This window comes from Manis javanica, chromosome 17 (assembly GCF_040802235.1).
Source record: "Manis javanica isolate MJ-LG chromosome 17, MJ_LKY, whole genome shotgun sequence".
Classification (NCBI taxonomy): domain Eukaryota; kingdom Metazoa; phylum Chordata; class Mammalia; order Pholidota; family Manidae; genus Manis; species Manis javanica.
Window position 1 is genome coordinate 13646568 of NC_133172.1, and position 23133 is coordinate 13669700.

At 40.8% G+C, this 23133-nt stretch overlaps 1 protein-coding gene across 3 annotated transcripts in view; it reads right to left on the minus strand.

The window, feature by feature from the left end:
* The window catches only part of FCGBP (Fc gamma binding protein), a 44673-nt gene extending 42701 nt beyond the window's left edge, over window positions 1-1972 (minus strand). For 2 of the 3 annotated variants that reach the window (XM_073226072.1, XM_073226071.1), the window contains exons 1-2: window positions 1883-1972; window positions 397-466 (exon numbers count right to left, since the gene is read on the minus strand). The gene's annotated coding sequence lies outside the window, so the exon portion shown is untranslated. The remainder of the gene's footprint in view (window positions 1-396; window positions 467-1882) is intronic. The other variant, XM_073226073.1, reaches the window with a different exon arrangement.
* Between the last annotated feature and the right edge of the window lie 21161 nt (window positions 1973-23133).

A 23133-nucleotide genomic window follows, 5' to 3' on the forward strand; every position in this document is an offset into this window, starting at 1 on the left:
TATCTGAGTTTACACACGTGTCTCTCAGGTATGACGTTCCAGTCAAAGCCTTGGTAATATAACCAGTGTTTTTAATTGGTCTTCTTATAAGGAAAGCAGATTCTTATTGAATTTGTGCAAATAAACATACTGCCATGAAATATAAAAATAGTCACTGAGAATTTTTAAATTCTGGAGGGATCGGGTAGAGAGAAATATAAAGTTTCAATTCTGCTTATAAAGGCAGTCATTTACTAAATTGTCAGCTTAAGAGAAAAAGCTTAGAACACTTTATCAGTAACATTTGAAACAAAAAGCTACAAAATCATCTTCTTTAGTTTACTTAATCTTATGTAACTAATACTTGTTCTGCTGAAATCTAGTTCTTTACTAGACTATAAATAATAAAAGACTTACAAATGCCAATGGTTAAAGATCTGATGAGAGCTTACTGTAAGACAGTTGACATGGGGAAATTCTGATATTTCTGTAACACAAAACATTCAATAACAAAGTTTAGCATTATTCTTTTTGACAGTACTTTCTAGGTAATTAAGCAGGTAATTATATTATCAGATAAATAAGCTAAATTAGCCAAATACTTTTTCCAATGAGAAAAAGGTTTTCTGACATGTTCCAGGGGCCCTCTGGAAAATATCAGAGTTAACTAGAGGTAAAAGCACCTTTTTGAATTTGATTTTGGGAAGCTGTTAAAAGTTTTAAGGCACTTGCTTAAATAGGATTATAGGTTGCTATGAAGCAATACTTATCCAATTAACTAGAATGACAACAAAGTACTTCAAAGGCAAATAAAGGTTACACAGTTGTTATCAAAGTTTAGCTTTTAGTCCTTTTAATATTAAGATCTCATCTTCTTAAAGCCTCCGACAACTCACTGAGACTTTAAGCATAAGAAACTGCTTTGATAAAACAATTAGAAGACTTTTCTGCAATCTTTCAATATTAAGAGCAGACTAACAGTTAAGAAAACTTTGTCTTTTTTTTTAATTGAAAACAAAATTCTAATTTTACTGTGTACTTGATACTGAGACTCATTTGCTTTAATTTTATATAGCATGACCATATTAAATTCTTCTACAAACTCTTTACAACTTTCTTTTTACATTTAGATCTTTCTAAATAAACAACTGTACTTTAGAACAAAGTTACTTTCTCTTATCAAAAGACATTTTTTAGCATGCAGAAATGTTTTCCTTACTACTTTAAGTAGTTTTGATTAGAACTTAAAACTATTACTTTAACCTTCAGTGAACACTGAAAAATAGGCTACTGTAAACTGTTACACTAGCATTCTTCAGATTGATACATTTATGAACGTATATTATCATTTTTGGAAATGTGCTTTACAGCACAATTTCTTAGTAGGCACAAAGTATGTCTATATAACTTAGAAAACTTTAAGAATTTTGGTTACTACAAAAATTCTCAGGCTGTTTGCATATATACATATATATATATACTGTTATACATTAATACAGTATTATTATTAAGATATTTATTTGCTAGGCTTGTTTACTTATTTTTAGCAACTATGCTAGATTACTTACAAAACCTTTACTGAATGTTAGACAAAGCCAAGCCTTTAAGCATTTTATTCTTAAAAGATTTAGCAGATAACATTGACTTAAATGACCGTAGGTAAACTTAGGCAGCTGATAACCACAAGGACATGCCCGCCTCAGCCAAACCCAAATTAGCATTGATGCTTAACATTTGTATCAGATTTTCTGGAAGTTTTAGAATGCCCAATTTTCACAAGTGTTTGTTTTTAAATAAAATATTTTTCATCTATACACCTAGACACACAAACGTACAAACTGAGATACAACGACTACAGTCAGCAACATCCCCCACACAAAAACATGTACACAGACAGACAAACCGATATAAAGACTTGAGTCACTGATATCCAATTGCCTTTCCTCTTCCCAGCTTCTTGTTGTGGCTTCTGGAACCAGAGGGCGGGAGGAGAGTGTTTTGGTGGGGGAAGAGGGCGGTGAAGGTGGAAGGAGAGGGGGATTGGGTGGTGCAGCTACCGGAAGAGGAGAGCAGGACAACGGCATGGTTGAGTATGTCTTAAAGATGGTGGTGAAGAGAGGGGGAGGGGATCACGAGCTGAGGGAGGCAGGCGACTGAGGTTTTCTGGTGGATCTGAAAAGGAAGGACTGAGCAGAGTAAGAGGCTGACATCTTTAACTGGAGATCCGGCCAGGAGAACCTGAGTCATTGAACACAACATAAAGGTCTGGAAAGGAGGGCAAAGTCCAAAAAGCCTGCACATATGGGATTTCACTCTACTCTCCGCTCCAGTGGCAATAATTAATTAAGGTGGTGAGGAGGCTAAAATTGAAAGTTCCCTCAGGGGGCCAGCGAGATTGATTGTCCAAGGGATACTGAGGCCCGGCCTCAGAGCAAAGAAAGACTAGCTTTTATTTGCGAACTTCCCGGGACAAATATAGAGTAGCCAAATTAGAAATGAGACACCGCATCGGGGTCTGAGCCTCTGCTTTTGAGGGCTGGTTCCCTATGTCTGCATCAGTCCCCAATTAATCCCACTGAGAGGAGTGCCCGGTGTCCCAAGCGCACCAAGTCAGGGAGACGTCCTGGGAGCCTGGGTGAGGGACGTCTCCCCCACCACAGGGCCAGGGGCAGGTCGGATGCCTGCAGAGGGTGGGCCACCTGGACATACGTACGATTTCTAACGGACCAGGTGAAACGGAGTTAGGGAGGGAAACGGACCGGGGGAAACTGAGGTCTCACTGGAAAATAGTCCATGTAGTGGAGAGCAGGCTGAGGTCCCGGGTCGGGGAAGGAGGGAGCGGAGCCACCAGTGGCCAGTCGGGGCTCCGCGCTCACACTTCTTCCCGGTTTCGGCACCATATGTAAGTTAAATTCCAATAAATTCTTACTGAAGTAAGCAGGTGAAGAGAGGCAACAAAGGGCCAGGCAGTTTATTTGAATGCCACCCCCGGGTGATGTTCCACGGTCTGAAACACAAGCCGGGGAAGTCACACCCAGCAAGGCAGGCAGCAAGTCTTTAAAGAAGGCAGGAGGAGGGAGAGCAAAGGTGTACATTGGTGCAAGGATTGGCTCATCTAGGGTATGTGGGGGTCTTTCATTGGCCTTTAGCCAGGTACTGGAAAGTTACCACTAATCCTTTAGCTTGGGGGAGGGGATCTAGTTGGGAGGGTTATCCGATCAGGTTCTGCAATGTTGTCAGACTGGAACCTGTTGGTCTCTTTGCCTTGTTTGGTGAGGCCTGAGCTTGTCCATCAGGCTCACCCCTTCCCCTGATGCCTGCAGCCTAACAGAGATAACCCATGGTGGTACTTCCTTATGGTCAGAGAAACCACATCCATCCCCTGGAAGCCTCCCTCTGAGCTCACACAGGAGTGTTTGTGTACCTGAGCTTTCTGGCCTCTCCGTGCAGGCAGATCTGCCCTGGTCACACCACTTGTGACCCCTGGGACCCTCTGGCTTGCGTGGGCTTTATACACCCAGGGCACAACTGAGGAGAGTTGACTCCCTGAAGCTAAATCTAGATTTGCCAGCAATTTCTAACTTCATTCCTGCATCCTCTGGAGCCCACGAGAGGTCTCCACACCCCTTGGGAAACTCTTCCATCTGGCGTAAGTGGCCACTACCACCCTGAGGTTCAACCTTGATCTTGTTCCTCCCTGGCTCGAGAACCTTCCACGCTTCCCTGCCCCTGGGCATGCCGGTCCACACTCCTGGCAGGGTTATCTCAAGCCTGATGCTCCACGTCCTGCACCTTCCGCCGGGCCACTGCTGGCTCATTTTCTTCCCCTTTTTCATATTCTACCTGCTGAGTCCACGTCTTGAATCCAGACATCACTTTCTGGATGATTCATTTCCCAAGAAAGAAAGCTGCAGTCTGTCTCTTTTCCTCCTCTTATTGATGCTGGCTGACTGCTCTCTTGCTTAATGGAATTCCCCCATTTTGTTTTAGCCCTTGAAACTGAGAGTCCAGCTACATCTGTGTTCCTGTTCCTTCCCTCCCCATCAATCTCTCTGCCACCCACCACAACTGTTGCTAAACGCTTCAATGCCCTCCCATTTGCCACGTGGTTCTGGCTTTCTCTGTAGCATTTGACATGCAGACTTCCTCCTTGAAAATTTCTAATGCCTTGGCTTCTATCATCACTTTCTTCTGGATCTTGTTACTTTGGTCTGTTTCCTACGTAACGCCTTTAAGTTTGGTGGCTCTCAGATTCTCTTTCTCTGCTTCTTCCTCCATTCCTCTTTCTCCAGGAGATCTTACCCATGTCCACCTGTGCTGTCTAATACAACTTTGTGATGATGGAATGTTCTCTATTTTGCACTGTCCATTGTGGTAGGCAATAGCTACATGGGGCTACTGAGCTCCTGAAATGTTACTGATGGAATGGAGGAACTGAATTTTTTATTTTAATTTAAATCAACTTAGAATTACATTTAAATAAGCACTTGTAACTTGTGTCCATATTAGGATAAAACTCTAGACTAGAGCTGCTGCTAGTACATGCCCCATTTCATCCACCTATCTATCTGTTATCCACCTTCCTACCTATTTATTCCCTTTTATTCTCATTTTTTATTTCTATTACCCCATATAGGCAACCATCCTAATGCGATGTTTATGGGAATATTTTTAATGTCTTATTGAAATAAAATATACATGCTAATAAGTGTATAAATAATAAATGTACACAGCTCACTGAATTATCTCAAAATGAACACATCCTTATAACCTTCACCCAGGTCAAGAAAGAGAACATTTCCAGTATCCCAGAAGCCCCCTTCATGCTCCCTCCTAATTACCTTACATCCCACATCTTATGTCCCAGAGGGAGCCATTATTTTTGCTTCTGACACTACAAATTACTTAGCTTGTTTCTGAACTTTACATAAATAGAATCATGGGTCTGCATTGTTTTGTAACTGGCTCCTTTCACTCTAACTGTGTGCACATAACTAGTTTCTTTATTGCCATATGGTATACTCATATAAAAATCGTCACATATCTACCCATTCTACTGTTGGTTCTAACTCAGATTGTTTCCAGTTTGGCATGATGAGTACTATTTTCGGGTGCACACCTGCACAACTTCTGTTGGGATGTGCTGTGGAGTTGCTAATGGCAGAACTGCCGGGTCCCTGGGCTCAGCTTTAGCAGATCCTCTCCAACATGCTTCAGTTTCAACTTGCATGATCATCGTGTGCCCATCCTGGTTGCTCCACAGCTTCATCAGTATTTGGTCTTGTTAGACTTTGTAATTTGAGCCATTCTAGAGGTGTAGTGGTATATTGAGTTGTGGTTTTCACTTGTATTGCTTTGGTTATCTGTGAGGTAGAGCACTTTTTCATATATTTATCAGCCATTTGGATCTCTTTTGGGAGATTTGGGATTTTAGTAATGTGCTTATTCAAGTCTCTTGCCCATTTTTCTTTTGGGTTGTCTTTTTCTTTCTGATCTGTATTGTTCCATTTGGGGAGGTATAAGCCAGACAACCCCTGAAAGCCGCAGGGGCTGTGAGACCAAAGAAAGAGGCCAACAAGTCCATCTTGAATTCTGTAGAGGTTTACTGAGGGGATCTCACCTACAGAAGCTTGCCCTGGGCGGCTGCAGGATGCATAGATCTTCAAACCACTTTGTGTTTAGGGAGGCTAATTTATAGAGGCAAGAAGGAAGGGTCTGTGCAAGGTGGCTACTTGTGAGCTCAGTGGAGCAGGAGCTGACATTTGAGTGTTATCAGTGAAATAGAGCAGAGAGTCCTGCACCAGGGAACAATGTCAATTGTTTCAAGCTGATATTATCTAAGGAGTACATGCATATCAAAGAAAGGAGTGTAAAGGTGATCCCACGGTCAACAGAGCAGATTTGACAAGATGGAGTTACTGCTGCTCACAGACATGTTTAAGTTCTTTATATAGTCTGGATACAAGTGGTTTGTTGGTTACAAGTCTTGCAAATATTTCCCCTCTCTCCATGGTTTATCTTCTCACTTTCTGAATGATGAAAAAATTCTTAATTTTAATGTAGTCCATTTTATCAATCTGTATTGTTTTTGTGACTATCTTTTCCCCCATTGTGTTGAAACTTTTAATCTATGGCTGCTGTATTTTTTCCCCATTTATTTAGATCTTCTTGGATTTATTTCAGTATTTAAAAATTTTTCAGAAACATTTTGGGGAGAGGAAACACGAATTCTGAGAGGACCTAGAGAAAACAGAAAAGGGATGTGAGCCTGTCAGTTTGGTGCATGCTGTGTTGTGCCCCATTTCCTTTAGTCCCCTTGCGGAGTCGCAGTCACCAAGCTCAGTCGCGAGATGCAAAAACAGAACAGGTCTTTATTGGTAGTTCAAACCAGGGTCTCAGCAGCCCGAACATTGGACACAATCTGAGACCCTGAACAAAGTTCCCTTTTTGCTTTTATACTTGGGAAGGTAGCAGATACAGCAAAAACATTTAGCAGATGTAGTTAAAATGGTTAGCGGCTTTCCAAGGGGCAGATTCAGCAAAAATGGATAACCATAGTTTCATAATCACAGTTTCAGCAAAATGGACATTTACTCATTGTGGTTTTCTAGCTTGTGGCTTCTCCAGGGATGGGGTACTTCCTTTCTCCTATTTTGCTTAGGACTGTGATTTTACTGATTTTGCTTATGACTAAGGTTTTACCCAAGATGGGATTTGTTAGGCTAAGCTTACAAAATGGAGTAAGTTATGTCAAGCTAACTTTCTAGTGGTCCCACAGCTGGACCTGCAGAAACTAAGAACTGCACACTCTGAATTTAAAAGGGAAACTCTGTGTTTGATGCAATGGTTAGTGAAAGTGGCGAGTGGGCTGTGGTAGATGTTGATGCTGATGAGGTATGAATACGTATTCCTCATTATTCACAGGACTTGTGATTAAATATTGAAACCCTTTTACACCTGAACTCCGCAGAGTGGATTCTCCTACCTGGAGTGAAATCATAGCACCATCCAGGAAGTTAAAAGAATGTCTCCCAGTCATTGTTTCTCTTCTTTGAGTAGCTGAATCACAGCGGCCCGGTTACACCCTGCCCAAGCTACGCCCTTTCCTGGCAGCCATAGACACAATTGAGAGATAGACTTCTTGGGAAGCCAATGGGCAGTGGTCAAAATTATCCAAATCATAATATCAAAGTCAAGTTGATGCAATTCTGTGAAGAGAAGCCTTTGGAAAATTCCTAACTCAGAGAACTGTGCCTCCCAGCACCCTTTAAGCCCTTTACCAAACACATTGCACATTGTCTTCAACTGTTTGCTTTCTTGACCTTTTTGAACTGAATAGGCCCTTGTTTACTTTTGCAGGTCCTGGTATAGTCCTGGTTCACAGAGGGTGCTTGGTGAATTCTTTCCTGTTTGAATAGAGGGATGAGGAGAAGCTATGGAGGAGTGACACAGGTGTGTGGGGTTCAGCCCTGCCTGTGGTACGGGCCTGCCATGGAAGCTGTCCTTATAGCAATGGTGGAGGGTTGGCATAGACACTTTGCAGAGGCACAGGGGAAGAACCAGGCTGCTTGATCCTATAACATCGATATGCTGTACTTGAAAAACACAGCTCGGATCAACGGTCTCTGTGTTCAGGTCTTTGTTTAGAAGTGATTTTCAGCTGTTTTTAGGCTCAGTCAAATTTTGGTGTGATGCACAAGATACGTGTATGAGCCAGATGTAAACAAACATAGATCAAGGGACTGCATATTTGAAATATATAGAAATTTTTAAAGATAAAATTCAAATGCCACAGTGGTTAAGAGTCTGTGGTCCACATAGCCAGCCAGTACTGCAAATGGAACTCCATCTGGCTCTCTCGACTCCAGGTGCAGTGTTGCTTCCACTCTGCCACTTGAAAGGGACAGAGGGAATAGATGAAAGAAAAAGAGGGAATGTAAACTCAACAGTCCAAGCAGCTTTATTGGTAAACCTGAGAGGGACCCCTATGTTCTTGCCAGCACTACAAAGGAAAAAAGAGTCTCTAACAGGTCAAGCAGATTTTTATGGCCAGGGTTTTTGGTGGGCTCTTTGAGGGGAGGGGTCAGGGGAAAGGTGAGCTTGTGGCTTGCTGATGTGTCTTCTGGAGGATGCTTGTAGCCTAGGTAAGATGACACCTAGGTCTCTCTGTGATGGTGGGTGGGCTTATTCGAAAGGTGGTATTCAAGTCTGGATTCTCTCACCACTGACTCACAAGCCCTTTTCTTTGCTGGGGGAGAGGGCGGGGAATAGAAAATACTACTGTCTTGTACACGGATATTCGAAAAGTATCCCAACAGTTTTGGATCAGTTCATTGTAGTTCCCATTTCTCTCTGAGGCAGCCGAATATCTACCTTTATGGACACCTATAAGGTACCTTAAAAGCTTTTAAGTTGCTTGCTTAAATTTGCAAAGGTTATACAGGCTTGTTGAACATTTTTCAATCAATTCAAAAGTGTGGAGATAAAAAGTGTAAGTATTGCCCATCCACCCTCCTCACCCCACCATTTCCCAGAGGGTAACCCCAGTTAGCATTTTGATATGCACCATTCAGTCCTTTATATATTCTTATATGCACACACTCACTTAAATATGCATACACATATGTACATGCATGTTGCCTTTCTTTTTTTTATTAAGGTATTATTGATATACACTCTTATGAAGGTTTCACATGAAAAAACAATGTGGTTACTACATTCATCTCTGTTATCTTGTCCCCACCACACCCCATTGCAGGCACTGTTCATCAGTGTAGTAAGATGCCACAGAGTCACTAGTTGCCTTCTCTGTGCTACACTGTCTTCCCCCTGATCCCCCCCACACCATGTGTGCCAATCATAATGCCCCTCAATCCCCTTCTCCCTTCCTCCCCACCCGCCATCCCCCACCCTCCCCTTTGGTAACTGCTAGTCCCTTCTTGGAGTCTGTGAGTATGCTGCTGTTTTGTTCCTTCAGTTTTGATTCATTGTTATACTCCACAAAAGAGGGAAATCATTTGATACTTGTCTTTCTCCACCTGACTTATTTCACTGAGCATAATATCCTCTAGCTCCATTCATCTTGCAAATTGCAGAATTTGTTTCTTTCTTATGGCTGAGTAGTATTCCATTGTGTATATGTACCACCTCTTCTTAATCCATTCATCTACTGATGGACACTTAGGTTGCTTCCATATCTTAGCTAATGTAAATAGTGCTGCAATAAACATAGGGGTGCATATGTCTTTTTGAATCTGAGAAGTTATATTCTTTGGGTAAATTCCTAGGAGTGGAATTCCCGGGTCAAATGGTATTACTATTTTTAGGTTTTTGAGGAACCTCCATATTGCTTTCCACAATGTTGAATTCGCTTACATTCCCACCAGCAGTGTAGGAGGGTTCCCCTTTCTCCACATCCTCACCAGCATTTGTTGTTCTTAGTCTTTTCGATACTGGCCATCCTAGCTGGTGAGAGGTGATATCTCATTGTGGTTTTTATTTGCATTTCCCTGATAATTAGTGATGTGGAACATCTTTTCATGTGCCTGTGGGCCATCTGAATTTCTTCTTTGGAGAATTGTCTGTTCATATTCTCCACCATTTTTAAATCATGTTATTTGCTTTTTGGGTGTTGAGGTGTGTGAGTTCTTTATATATTTTGAATGTTAACCCCTTGTTGGATATGTCATTTACAAATATATTCTCCCATGCTGTAGGATGCCTTTTTGTTCTGTCGATGGTGTCCTTTGCCGTACAGAAACGTTTTAGTTTGATGTAGTCCCATGAGTTCCTTTTTGCTTTTGTTTCCCTTGCTTGAGGAGATACATTCAGAAAAAAGTTGCTCATGTTTATATTCAGGAGATTTTGCCTGTTATCTTCTAAGAGTTTTATGGTTTTATGACTTAATTCGGGTCTTTGATCCATTTCGAGATTACTTTTGTGTATTGGGATAGACAATAACCCAGTTTCATTCTCTTGCATGTAGCTGTCCAGTTTTGCCAACACCAGCTGTTGAAGAGGCTATCATTTCCCCATTGTATGTCCATGGCTCCTTTATTGTATGTTAATTAACCATATATGCTTGGGTTTATATCTGGGCTCTCTAGTCTGTTCCATTGGTCTATGGGCCTGTTCTTGTGCCAGTACCAAATTGTCTTGATTACTGTGGCTTTGTAGTAGAGTTCGAAGTCTGGGAGCGTAATCCCCTCAGCTTTATTCTTCCTTCTCAAGATTGCTTTGGCTATTTGGGGTCTTTTGTGGTTTCATATGAATTTTAGAACTATTTGCTCTAGTTCACTGAAGAATGCTGTTGGTATTTTGATAGGGATTGCATTTAATCTGTAGATTGCTTTAGGCAGGATGGCCATTTTGACAATATTAAATCTTCCTAGCCATGAGCACGGGATGTGTTTCCATTTATTGGTATCTTTTTAAATTTCTCTCATGAGTGTCTTGTAGTTTTCAGTGTATAGGTCTTTCAGTTCCTTCGTTAGGTTTATTCCTAGGTATTTTATTCTTTTTGATGCAATTGTGAATGGAATTTTTTTCCTGATTTCTCTTTCTGTTAGTTCATCATTAGTGTATAGGAATGCCACAGATTTCTGTGTATTAATTTTGTAACCTGCAATGTTGCTGAATTCAGATATTAGCTCGAGTAGTTTTGGAGTAGACTCTTTAGGGTTTTTTATGTACAATATCATGTCATCTGCAAACAGCAACAGTTTAACTTCTTTCTTGCCAATCTGGATGCCTTTTATTTATTTGTGTTGTCTTATTTCCATGGCTAGGACCTCCAGAACTATGTTGAATAAAAGTGGGGAGAGTGGGCATCCTTTTCTTGTTCCCGATCTTAAGTGAACAGCTTTCATCTTCTCACTGTTAAGTATGATGTTGGCTGTGGGTTTGTCATATATGTCCTTTATTGTGTTGAGGTATTTGCCCTCTGTATACATTTTGTTGAGAATTTTTATCATGAATGGATGTTGAATTTTGTTGAATGCTTTTTCAGCATCTATGGAAATGATCATGTGGTTTTTCTCCTTCTTTTTGTTGCTGTAGTGGGTGATGTTGATGGATTTTTCTAATATTGTACCATCCTTGCATCCCTGGAATAAATCCTACTTGATCATGATGAATGATCTTTTTGATGTACTTTTGAATTCAGTTTGCTAATATTCGTTGAATATTTTTGCATTTATGTTCATCAAGGATATTGGTCTATAATTTTCTTTTTCTCTGGTGTCTTGGCCTGGTTTGGTGTTAGGGTGATGCTGGCCTCATAGAATGAGTTTGGAAGTATTCCTTCCTCTTCTACTTTTTGGAAAACTTTAAGCAGGATGGGTATTTGATCTTCACTAAATGTTTGAAAAAATGCAGCGGTGAAGCCATCTGGTTCAGGAGTTTTGTTCTTAGTTAATTTTGATTACCAATTCAATTTCATTGCTAGTAATTGGTCTATTCGGATTATCTGTTTCTTTCTGGGTCAGCCTTGGAAGGTTGTATTTTTCTGGAAAGTTGTCCATTTCTTCTAGTTTATCCAGTTTGTTAGCACATAATTTTTCATAGCATTCTATAATAATTCTTTGTATTTCTGCAGTGTCCGTAGTGATTGTTCCTTTCTCATTTCTGATTCTGTTTATGTGTGTAGACTCTCTTCTTTTCTTGATGAGTCTGGCTAGGGGGTTATCTATTTTGTTTAATTTTTCAAAAAACCAGCTCCTGCTGTCATTGATTCATTCTATTGTTTTATTCTTCTCAATTCTATTTATTTCTGCTCTAATCTTTATTATGTCCCTCCTTCTACTGACTTTGGGCCTTATTTGTTTTTCTTTTTCTAGTCTCATTAATTGTGAGTTTAGAGTGTTCATATGGGATTGTTCTTCTTTCCTGAGGTAGGCCTATACTGCAATATACTTCCCTCTTAGCACCACCTTCACTGCATCCCACAGATTTTGTGTTGTTGAATTATTGCCATTTGTCTCCATATACTGCTTGATCTCTGGTGTTATTTGGTCATTGATCCATTGGTTATTTAGGAGCATGTTGTTAATCCTCCATGTGTTTGCAGGCTTTTTTGTTTTCTTTGCATAATTTATTTCTAGTTTCATACCCTTGTGATCTGAGACAGTGGTTGGTACAATTTCAATCTTTTTGAATTTACCAAGGCTCTTTCTGTGGCCTAGTATATGATCTATTCTTGAAAATATTCCATGTGCAGTTGAGAAGAATATTTATCTTGCTACATTTGGGTGTAGAGTTATGTAGATGTCTGTTAGGTCCATCTGTTCTAATGTGTTGTTCAATGCCTCTGTCTCCTTACTTATCTTCTGTCTGGTGAATCTGTCCTTTGTAGTGAGTGGAGTGTTGAAGTCTCCTAGAATGAATGCATTGCATTCTATTTCCCCTTTTAATTCTGTTAGTATTTGTTTCACATACATAGGTGCTCCTGTGTTGGTTGCATAGATATTTTAATGGTTATTTCTTCTTGTTGGACTGACTCCTTTATCATTATGTAATGTCAGTCTTTGTCTCTTGTGAGTTTCTTTGTTTTAAAGTCTATTTTGTCTGGCACAAGTACTGCAACTCCTGCTTTTTTCTCCCTATTAGTTGCCTGAAATATCTTTTTCCATCCCTTCACTTTTAGTCTGTGTATGTCTTTGGGTTTGAAGTGAGTCTCTTATAGGCAGCATATAGACAGGTCTTGTTTTCTTTTATCCTTTCAGTTATTGTATGTTTTCTGATTGGTGTATTCAGACCATTTACATTCAGGGTGATTACTAATAGATATGTAATTATTGCCATTGCAGGTTTTCAATCCATGGTTACCAACATTTCAAGGGTAGCCTCTTTACTATCTAACAGTCTGGCTTAACTAACTTAGTACATTATCATAAACACAATCTAAACGTTCTTTTTTCTCTCCTTTTTCTTCCTTCTCCATTTTTTATATGTTAGGCATCATATTCTGTACTTTTTCTGTATCCCTTGACTGACTTTGGGCATAGTTTATTTAATTTTGCATTTTGTTAGTAATTAATTGGTCTACTCCATTTACTGTGGTTTTATTTTCTCTGGTGACAGCTATTTAGCCTTAGCTATTAACTATTTTAGCCTTCCATCTGTATCAGTCCCAAAATACACTGTAGAGATGGTTTTGGGGAGGTAATTCTCTCAACTTTTGCTTATCTGGAAATTGTTTATTCCCTCCTTCAAATTTAAATGATAATCTTGCCAGGTAGAGTATTCTTGGTTTGAGGCCCTTCTGTTTCATTGAAATATATCATGCCACTCCCTTCTCGCCTGTAAGGTTTCTGTTGAGAAGTATGATGATAGCCTATTGAGTTTTCTTTGTATATGATCTTTTTTTCTCTCTCTAGCTGCTTTTAATACTCTGTCCTTGTCCTTGATATTTGCCATTTTAATTATTATATGTCTTGGTGTTGTCTTCCTTGGGTCCCTTGTGTTGGGAGATTTGTGGACCTCCGTGGCATGAGAGACTATCTCCTTCCCCAGATTGGGGGAGTTCTCCATTGCAAATATTGTTCTGTTTGGATTGGTCACACAGTTCTCTCAATATTCTTTCATTCCTAGAGATCCTTTTTTGTCTCTGTGCCTCAGCTTCTTTGTATTCCTGTTCTCTAATTTCTATTTCATTTACCATCTCTTCTATTCATCTAATTTGCTTTTAAATCCCTCCATTGTATGTTTCATTTCAGATACTCTGTTTTTCAAAATTTCTACCTCTTTCTTGAATTCCTCTCTGAGGTCTTGAATATTTTTCTGTAGCTTTATGAACATGTTTATTATTTTTATTTTGAAATCTGTTTCAGGAAGACTGGTGAGTTCAGTTTCACTTAGTCCCCTTTCTGGTGTTTTTGGATTTTGGTTTGTACCAGGTTCTTTTGATGTTTCATGTTTGTGATAATAACTTGGTGTCAGAGATGCCCTTTAGTGCTGAGAAGCTCTACTCTCTGGAGCTGCTCAGCCCCTGGAAGAATGGTTGGGATCACAGGCGAGAGGCACTGGTGCCTGCCAAAAGAAAGAGCACTTTCCTGCTTCCTGGCTGCAGTGCCTGCCTCGACTGCCAAGGCCAGTGGGCCAAGCATACAGGGAGGAGCCTCTATGCTAAACCCCTGTAGCTGCCCTAGGCAGGGGCTGCCCTCTGGCTGGCCTGTAGTGATGGTGAGGGCAGCAGTTTTGTGAGCCAGTGCCAGCCAGGAGGAAGGTGCAGCAGGGTGTGTATCATGGTGGAGGGCCTTGGAGCTCTATAGCCAGCCAGAGGGATGGAACACCTGAAGCTCCTGAAAGTTTCCAACCTGCTGGGCTGTGTGCACCAGGACAATTTTGTCCACCTGCCCTTTCTCCTGAGCAGTAAACTTTGTGCAATCCCTGCCCCTTCAGCAGCCCTCTTGCTGTTGGGAAGTCTCTCAGAGTGCCCACCTTTCTTTTGTCCCAGATCAACTGGTTGTGGTACCTGTTCTCCACAAGTATCTGGAATCTCAGTCTCTCCAAGTATTCCACCTGTCTTAGCTTTCCAACCCCATTAATCTCCAGAGAGCCATGTAATGTAGGTTTGTGCAGATCCCAGAGCTGGGTGTTCAGCAGTCCTAGGCCTCCACCCCCTTCCCACTCCATTTCTCTTCCTCCCACTGGTGAGCTGGGGGTGGTGGTGGCAGGAAAGGGCTTGGGTCCCGCTGGATCATGGCTTTTGTTCTTTACTCTTTGCTGTAAGGTCTGCTCTTTTCCCCAGGTGTAGGCAGTCTGTCACAGACTTCTTTCCTGTTGTTCTTTCAGGATTAGTTGCATTTGCTATATTTTCATATTATATGTGGTTTTGGGAGGAGGTTACTGTCTCACCTCTCATGCCACCATCTTTAAGCCTGACACGGTTATTTTTAATAGAACCAATTAGGCCTTTAAATATGGAAGCATAACTGCTTTTATCAGCTGTGCGTCAAGGGAGGCAGGGACCAAGTACATGGGACTATCACATAGGATAAGAGTCTACTAGTTCAAAAGGGGTGGATCTGCGATTTAGAAGGATTAATAACCAAGGCTTTAGCCAAGGTATCTGAAAGGTCTCCACAAAGTTTGTCAGTTGAGTGTTAATAATTTGTAATAATATTTGGATGTTGTAATAATATATGACTGCTACTGTATATGACTAATCCTGAGGACTGAGGGTGGTATGCACAACGAAAGTGTAAAACCAGCCCACCAGCACAGCCTAGTCAGAGTACAGTAAATGGGTTCCCTGATCACTATGCAGTTTGAGAGGGGTTACCCAGGTAGGGATATTCTTTTATAACAGAAAATGTAGCCATAGAAGAAGCACTGCCCTGTCTACAAGTTCAGTCCAGTAAGAAAACATATAACCCATAACTAAGACATTTTTATCCATGAGATATGGAAAAGCTGTATGAGACTCATTGTCAAATCTTAAATGACCCATTAGATAATTTTAAGTGTCTGGGGGCCACATGGACAGGTGGGACAAGCAAGCCAGGTACTTTCTGCAGCATCATTTTCATTTCCCCATCAATATTGATTCATGAATGCTATCATTTTGTCAGTAGACCAAGGATTTAATGTATGTAAAGTGGTAGTAGTGGGAATTTTAGAATTTCTTGTAGGGCCACATTGTTATTTGGTCTTAAAGAGAGGTCTCTCTTCTTATTCAGCCAATAATAATTAGGCTTCCAATATTGTCTTTTCCTCTCTGGGGCCATTTATTGGATATTTCTTGTCAATTTTCCAAATTATCATTTGGGAGACATCCCTATGGAATATGACAGGTTTGGCTCTTTGTCTCCTTGAAAGCAATGTTTCTGGTGGAAATATCAGCAAGGTGGTTTTCTCTGGCCTCCAAGGAGTCAAATCTACAATGCTCAAGAACCTTAAAAGTCAGAGCAACTGGCAAAAGCATGTAATAAATTTTGGACATAGAAGCCAATTCCAATTTTATCCCCATTGGAGGTTAGGAAACCTCATTGCTTCCAGAACATGTCAATGTCATGAGCTACCCAAAGGCATACCGACTACTAGTATGAATATTTGCAGTTCCCCCTTGGCTAACATAAAGCTGGAATAGGGGCAGACAGCTCAGCTTGTTGGGCCAAAATAACCAGAGACAGGGGCGCTGCCTCCGTGACTTCAAAAGTAGTTGCAGTCACATACCCACCATGATATTTACCATTTTCATTCTTTGAATAAGAACTGTGAGTAAACCATGAGAAGTCTGCATTGGTTGGAGGAGTTTCCTGTACAGGATCACAGGGAGTCAAAAGGTGATCTCTCAGCATTAATCACTCGTGATGCATTTCATGTGGATCCAATGTGGTCCCATTGCAAGATCAGGTGCCCTAAAGATCAAACCTGAGTTTGAGAAGCTGCAGTTTTCTTTGGAGACTTTATGTCCCTTTAAGGCCAAAAGTTCTCACAGGTGAGTGCTCTCTTCCTATGAAGAGGTTTGAGGAGGAGAGAAGAAGCAAATCATCCGGGTAGTACAACAAGGAGCCTGCAGGGCACTTTACAGCGTCCTAATCAGCCTTCGAGGGTTGTGAAAGTAAGGACTGTCGGTGAAACCGGGGGCATCACTGTGCAGGTGTGTTTCCTCTTCCCAAGTGGAAGCAGAAAGGTATGGGCCACCCTTATGGACTGGAATACTATGGATGCACTGCGTAGGTCAGTCACAGTGAAACATTTGCTGTCAGTGGGGATGGCTGTCGGCAGCTCGTGGAGTTGGGAAGAACAGGGTGCCTGGGGATAACAATGCTATTCTTGCTCAGAGGCCCTGGACAAACCTCCGTCCTCAGCCATTGGTTTTCTCACGGGTAAAATAGGGGGAGTAGAGGGGCTAGTGCAGGGGGTGAGGCCCAGAGCCTATAATCTTCCATTATGGGCTTGATGCCTTAAAGGGCTTCTTTTTTATAGTGTGTTGATTAGCTCTGGGGAGAGGTTTCAAGGGATCTATTGGAATCCTGATGGAAGGTGCACTGTGGATTCTGCCAATATCAGTTGAAGATCTTGCCCATAAAGAGGGTGGCAGCTGACCCAGTAGGAGTGAATGATCAGTGTCCCAAGACTTATTATAGTGCCATCAAAGACTAGGCAAATAAGATGTTTAAGGGTCATTTAATCTCCCTGGTTGGCTATTTTGATTACTACTGTGAAATTCTAGAATTACTTCCCCACTTTTAGAAGAAAGAAATTCAGGCATGATACATATATTTTTAAGAAATCTCAACCCAATAAATATAAATAGGGAAGAGGAACTATGGAGAAAAATGTGTATATCTAAGCAAAAGGGAATAGGTTCAGAGACAGGAACCCGTGGAGTTTATAAGAAACCCCACTATTTGAACCATTTTAGTGCTCCCAGGCAGGGGCTGCTTTGGAGCAGTGGGGCTGAGCACAGAAAATGTTGCTCCAGTGTCAGTAAGGACAGAGAGAGATTCATTCCCCATCTGGAGTGGCTCCTCCAAGCCAGTTAAGAAGGGACTGGGAAGAGCCCCTGAAGTTCCTTGGAGCCAATCATTGGGAACTAAGACATTGGAATGGGTGACTAGAGGGCTGATGGCATCTGAAGCGCTTAAACTTGTACCAATCTTTCTGTTTTCTTTGTCTTTTTTCTTTCCTTCCTTCTTCTTCTTATTTTTTAAACCAATGTCCAGGCTCTTTGCAAGAATAGCAAAGCTAGGAAGTTTTGGTTCCGTTTAGGACCATTGATTTGCCAGAGTTGTAAGTCGATAATTTTAGTGGTCTTTCTTTTTGGTGACTCATCTAGAGTGTGAGCAAGCTCGTTTGCCAAATTAACTAAATCTGAAGTGGACATCAGTTTCTCATTGCATCCTCGTCCTTGCACCCGAGTTAGAAAACTAACAAGATTCCAGTGCAGCCTGTTCACAGAGCTAAATGCTACCTGGATGGATTCAACATCTAAAGGAAGACTACAATTGTATTTGAAAACAATCTGAAGTCGACTGTAAGAGTTATGAACAGGTTTGTCAGGCTTTGTTTATGAGCCTGATTATTATTCCAATCAATAGACTCAAGAAAAGCTACTGTAATTGTTAGTTGGAGATTTTCAGTGAGCTTTCTGGCATTTTTGCCAAAAGTAAGGGATCTGTTGATCTAAATCTCTTTCTTGATGTTTCCACTGAGCCAGTTTCATCCAATGCTTGGCCTGGCTCCCATCAACAAGCATGTGGAGTAACTGATGTAAATCAGAGAAACCAGGTTGGTAAGTTTGAATCACTATGTTGAATTCCTCAGGGCATCCTCAACCACTTTAGGAAACTCTTTAGCTGTGGCTTGCAATTAGGCCTTAGTCCAGGGAATATAAGACACTGACTGGGGTTTATTTAGATACCCAGAGGCCTTAACTTTAAAGGCATAGGTTTTCACCGGTTCAGGAGAGGTTTGGAGGAAAAGGGAAGTTTGGCAAGAGGATTAGAATGAGGGAATGGAGGGTGTAGAGGAAGTGGGAACAGTGCAGAGGGAATAGAGGAAAATGGTGCCCCAGGCAGGGCCTGAGCCCAAGTGGCTGCCACCTGTCTGGAGACAAAGAAGATGGGGGAGGGGAAAAGAGACCTCATAATTGTTTTCCTCAGTTAAGCTGGAAATAGTATTTTGCAAAGGGGCAAACTTAGAATCCTGAAAATGTTTGAAATCTCAAGGTATCAATTAAAATAAGCATCCCATTTGTTTTTTTCTATTTGAGCTGCAGCTTTCTAATTTAATTTTGAAAAAACAATTTTGGAGAGATGGCAAGCTCCCCTTAATGACCATTGGTGTTCTGAATTACTTTTGGTTAAATTGGTCCATTTAGTTAGAAATGCACATGAGGAGGGAACATAGCTTTTAGACATAAAACAGCCAGGGTCTCAGAAGCGAGAGGGGCACCCTCAAACCATTTGGATGACTGAGATCTCATTTCTTGGAGGTTCTCTTCTAGAGCAAAAAGAAGAATTCCTGAATGGCAGAGTTCCAACAGGAACAGTCTGGTTCCAAAAGGAATTGAACCAAAGTCCAGCATAGTCCTGTAAGAAGATTCTGGTTCCAAATGGGAGTGGAGCCAAAGGCTAGTGCAGTTCCAATAGGAGCAGTCAGATGTAACAGGAGTGGAACTGAAGGCCGGCAGTTCAGCAGGAAGTCTGGTTTCAAAAAGGAATCAGACTGAAGGCTAGCATGGTTCCATCAAGAACAGTCCGATCCCCAAAAGGATATGGAACAAAGGCCGGCACAGTTCCAGTGGGAATAGTCCAATTCCAAACAGGTGTTGGACCAAAGGCGAAACCAGTACTCTCACCAAGGACAAGGCCTTAAAGCAGATCCTGGATAAAGCCTGAAGAGCTCAGAGTCACAAAGATAGCAAAACTCAAAATCCAGGAGACAACTTACCTTCAAACTCCAGGGTCAGCAAGAAAGCTGTGAGCTCCATGGGCCCTCTGGGTACTGGCACCTGTTTGCTCACCAGCCGCAGAGCTGTTGGCAGTCTTCTCTGGATCCCACTGCTGAGCACCAGGTAATGTTAACCTCAAAATAAAGCTGTCAAAAAATGGGCGGAGGATCTGAACAGACACTTCCCCAAAGAAGAAATTCAGATGGCGAATAGTCACATGAAAAGATGCTCCACATCGCTAATTATCAGGGAAATGCAAATTAAAACCACAATGAGGTATCACCTCAGACCAGTTAGGATGGCCAACATTGAAAAGACTAGGAACAAATGCCGGCGAGGATGCGGAGAAAGGGGAACCCTCCTACACTGCTGGTGGGAATGTAAACTAGTTCAACCATTGTGGAAAGTAGTATGGAGGTTCCTCAAAAAACTCAAAATAGAAATACCATTTGATCCAGGAATTCCACTCCTAGGAATTTACCCTAAGAATGCAGGATCCTAGTTTCAAAAAGACATATGCACCCATATGTTTATCACAGCACTACTTACAATAGCCAAGATATGGAAGCAACCTAAGTGTCCATCAGTAGATGAATGGCTAAAGAAGATGTGGTACATATATACAATGGAATATTATTCAGCCATAAGAAGAAAACAAATCCTACCATTTGCAACAACATGGATGGAGCTAGAGGGTATTATGCTCAGTGAAATAAGCCAGGCAGAGAAAGACAAGTATCAAATGATTTCACTCATCTGTGGAGCATAAGAACAAAGCAAAAACTGGAAGGAACAAAACAGCAGCAGACTCACAGAACCCAAGAATGGATTAACAGTTACCAAAGGGAAAGGGACTGGGGAGGGTGGGTGGGAAAGGAGGGAGAAGAGGAATTAGGGGCATTATGATTAGCACACATAACGTAGGGGGTGGGGCACGGGGAAGGCAGTATAGCACTGAGAAGACAAGTAGTGACTATAGCATCTTAATACACTGATGGACAGTGACTGTAATGGGGGGGTATGTGGTGGGGACTTGATAATGGAGGGAATCTAGTAACCACAATGTTGCCCATGTGATTTTATATTAATGATACCAAAATAAAAAAAAATGTGGCTTGTGAAAAAAATATGTAGCATATTTGTCAAAAAATAATAATAATAAATAAAACTGTCAGTCATTTTACGAGTAAAAACGGGTTTATTCTGGAATAGCAGAGACAACTTGGGACAAGCAATCTATGGTAAAACCACAGGTATGTCTGGAGAACAAAGGGGAGGAACATTTTTCTATAGAGGAAAGGGTTGAGTTGGGAGGGCTGTTCTAAGAAAAGGTCTATTTGAGAAAACTGTGAATATCATGTATTGTGGTTTCTCATTGGCTGAGCTGTGACAGTCTCTCATTGGCTGGGCTGTTGCTGGAGGAGACAGAAACCTTCCTTCCTCCTGCTGCATGGTAAGGTAGCTAAAACACTATGACTTGCAAGCTGTCAGTCTGTCTTCCTTCTGGTGAGGTCTTCAACTGAGGAGGAGTGGTGGATGTAGGAGGCTGCCCTGCAGGCCTCATGATACTATGTCAGTGAGGTTCCCAGTTATAAATTTTCACACTTGTAATAGCCAAGCTGTCAATCAATATAATGGAATACTCAGTAATAAAAAGAAATGAACTGTTGATACACATGATACCATGGCCAAGTCTGAGTACAATTATGCTGAGTGAAATTGTATTATTCCATTTGTATGAAGTTCTTAAAAATGCAAATGAGAGTTTTCTGGAATGGAGTCAAGGAGTGTCTGGAGGGAAAAAGTAGTAGGTACATGAAGAAACCTAAATATAAGGTAATAGATATGTTCATTATCTTGATTCTGGTGATGGTTTCATGGGCCAAATCTTATCAAATTGTATACATTAAATATGTACAGTTTATTACACATGATTTACATATTTTTAAATAAAGGTACCATTTAAAATATGTTGAAAAATGAAGTAGGTATAAATATATCAATATATGTGCAGAACCTGTATCCTGAAAGGTACAAAACAGTCAAGAAGGAAATTAAAGAACTAAATAAATGTAGAGACATATCACATTCCTGGATGGGAAGACTCAATATTATAAGTTGCCAGTTCTTCCTGAAATAAATATATATGTATGTATGAGAGAGGGTACTAGATATATGTACAATATGTATATGTATACAAACACACATATATAAGCATGCATATATATAAAAAAACAATGATAAAGCAAATGTGTTAAAATGTTAACATCTGAAGAATCTGGGCAGAGTATGTATCATCCTAGAAGTTTCCTGTAACTGAAATTTCAAAATAAAAAAATTTTTAAAGGGGTTTATACTTGGTTGCTTTGTCATCTAGTTTTCCTTTCATGTATTACATATTTTATGAACACAAGGCATATCATTAAATATCATACACCACTTTGAAAGACTATATCATAGTCCATAGTAGATGGACAATTCATAGTTTATTTGACCAATCAGCTGTTGTTAGAAATTCACATTTGCTTTTCCCTGAATTTAATCCTTACTTTTCCTTTACTGAATATTCTTGCTGCTTTCTGAATGATTCAGACCCCTCCCTCCTTTTCCATACTGGGACTGAGTAGAACTCTTAATTTCTGGACCTTTGATAGCAATACATGGGACAGAGTGAGTTTAGACCAGGGGTTATTTATCCTAAATATGAAGCCCATAGATTGGTTTAGTTTGGCCTGCATGGTGTTTTTAAATATTTGAATTTATTGTCAACATTTAAAAACTATACGATTTCACTTGAAAGTCTGGATTCTTGACTTCTCTTGAAACATCAAATCTGGCAACAATGGCCCACATTCTGGCATGGCTATCACGGCTGGAGTTAAGTATCAGCCACTCTCTGTAGATGTGGAATAGGTTCTCTGCCAATCCAGTTGTGTTTACTTACTAGTCTGCTGGCTCATGTATGCACTCAGTCTAACCCAGGTCTCTAAAGACTTTTTCTAGATCTGGGAACATCCTCACTCAAAACAAGAGCTGCTCAGGAGTTCTGTTAGAAGGCAGTGTAGTGAAGGCAGTGGGAAAAAGAAAACCCCAGGCTTGAATCATGACAGATGAATTTTAGTCAACTGGACTGGACTGGGCCCTAGTTTGCCCATCTGTTAAATGACCTAGATGGGTGGTTCTTAACTGGGAAATGGGTGGGAAGATCATAATGATAGGGTGCAGATAAAGCTGAATCTGGCTTGCAAAAACCATCCTAAGTGATTCAATGTCCTCCTTGAAAATGAGTGGCTTACCTGGTTCAACAAATCTGAAAATCCAAATGATAACTGTCACAGGATGTTAAGAGCTCAGGTACTGGATTTTAATGCCAGCTCTATCATTTATTTTCTGTGTTATCTTGGGCAAGTGACTTCACCTTGAGCCTGGTTTCTCATGTAGGACCTGAGAAAGTAGGAAGTAAGCCATTTCCACTTCAAATTCCACTTTAATATGAGATTAAATTAGATGATATGTATAAAGCATTTAAGATTCCTTGGTACTAGGTAAGAACTCTGTATAAATGTTGGTTGCTTTTACTACCTACTTCTTAAGGTTGTTGTGAGGATTAAATGAGATAATATGGTAAAGTTCTTAGTAAATAACCAGGTGCATTGTCAGTGTTTTTGAAATGGTTAATGATTATTATCCATAATAATTCCAAAGGGATACATTGATTTATCATTGTCAAAGGTGGTGATTTGACTGGACTT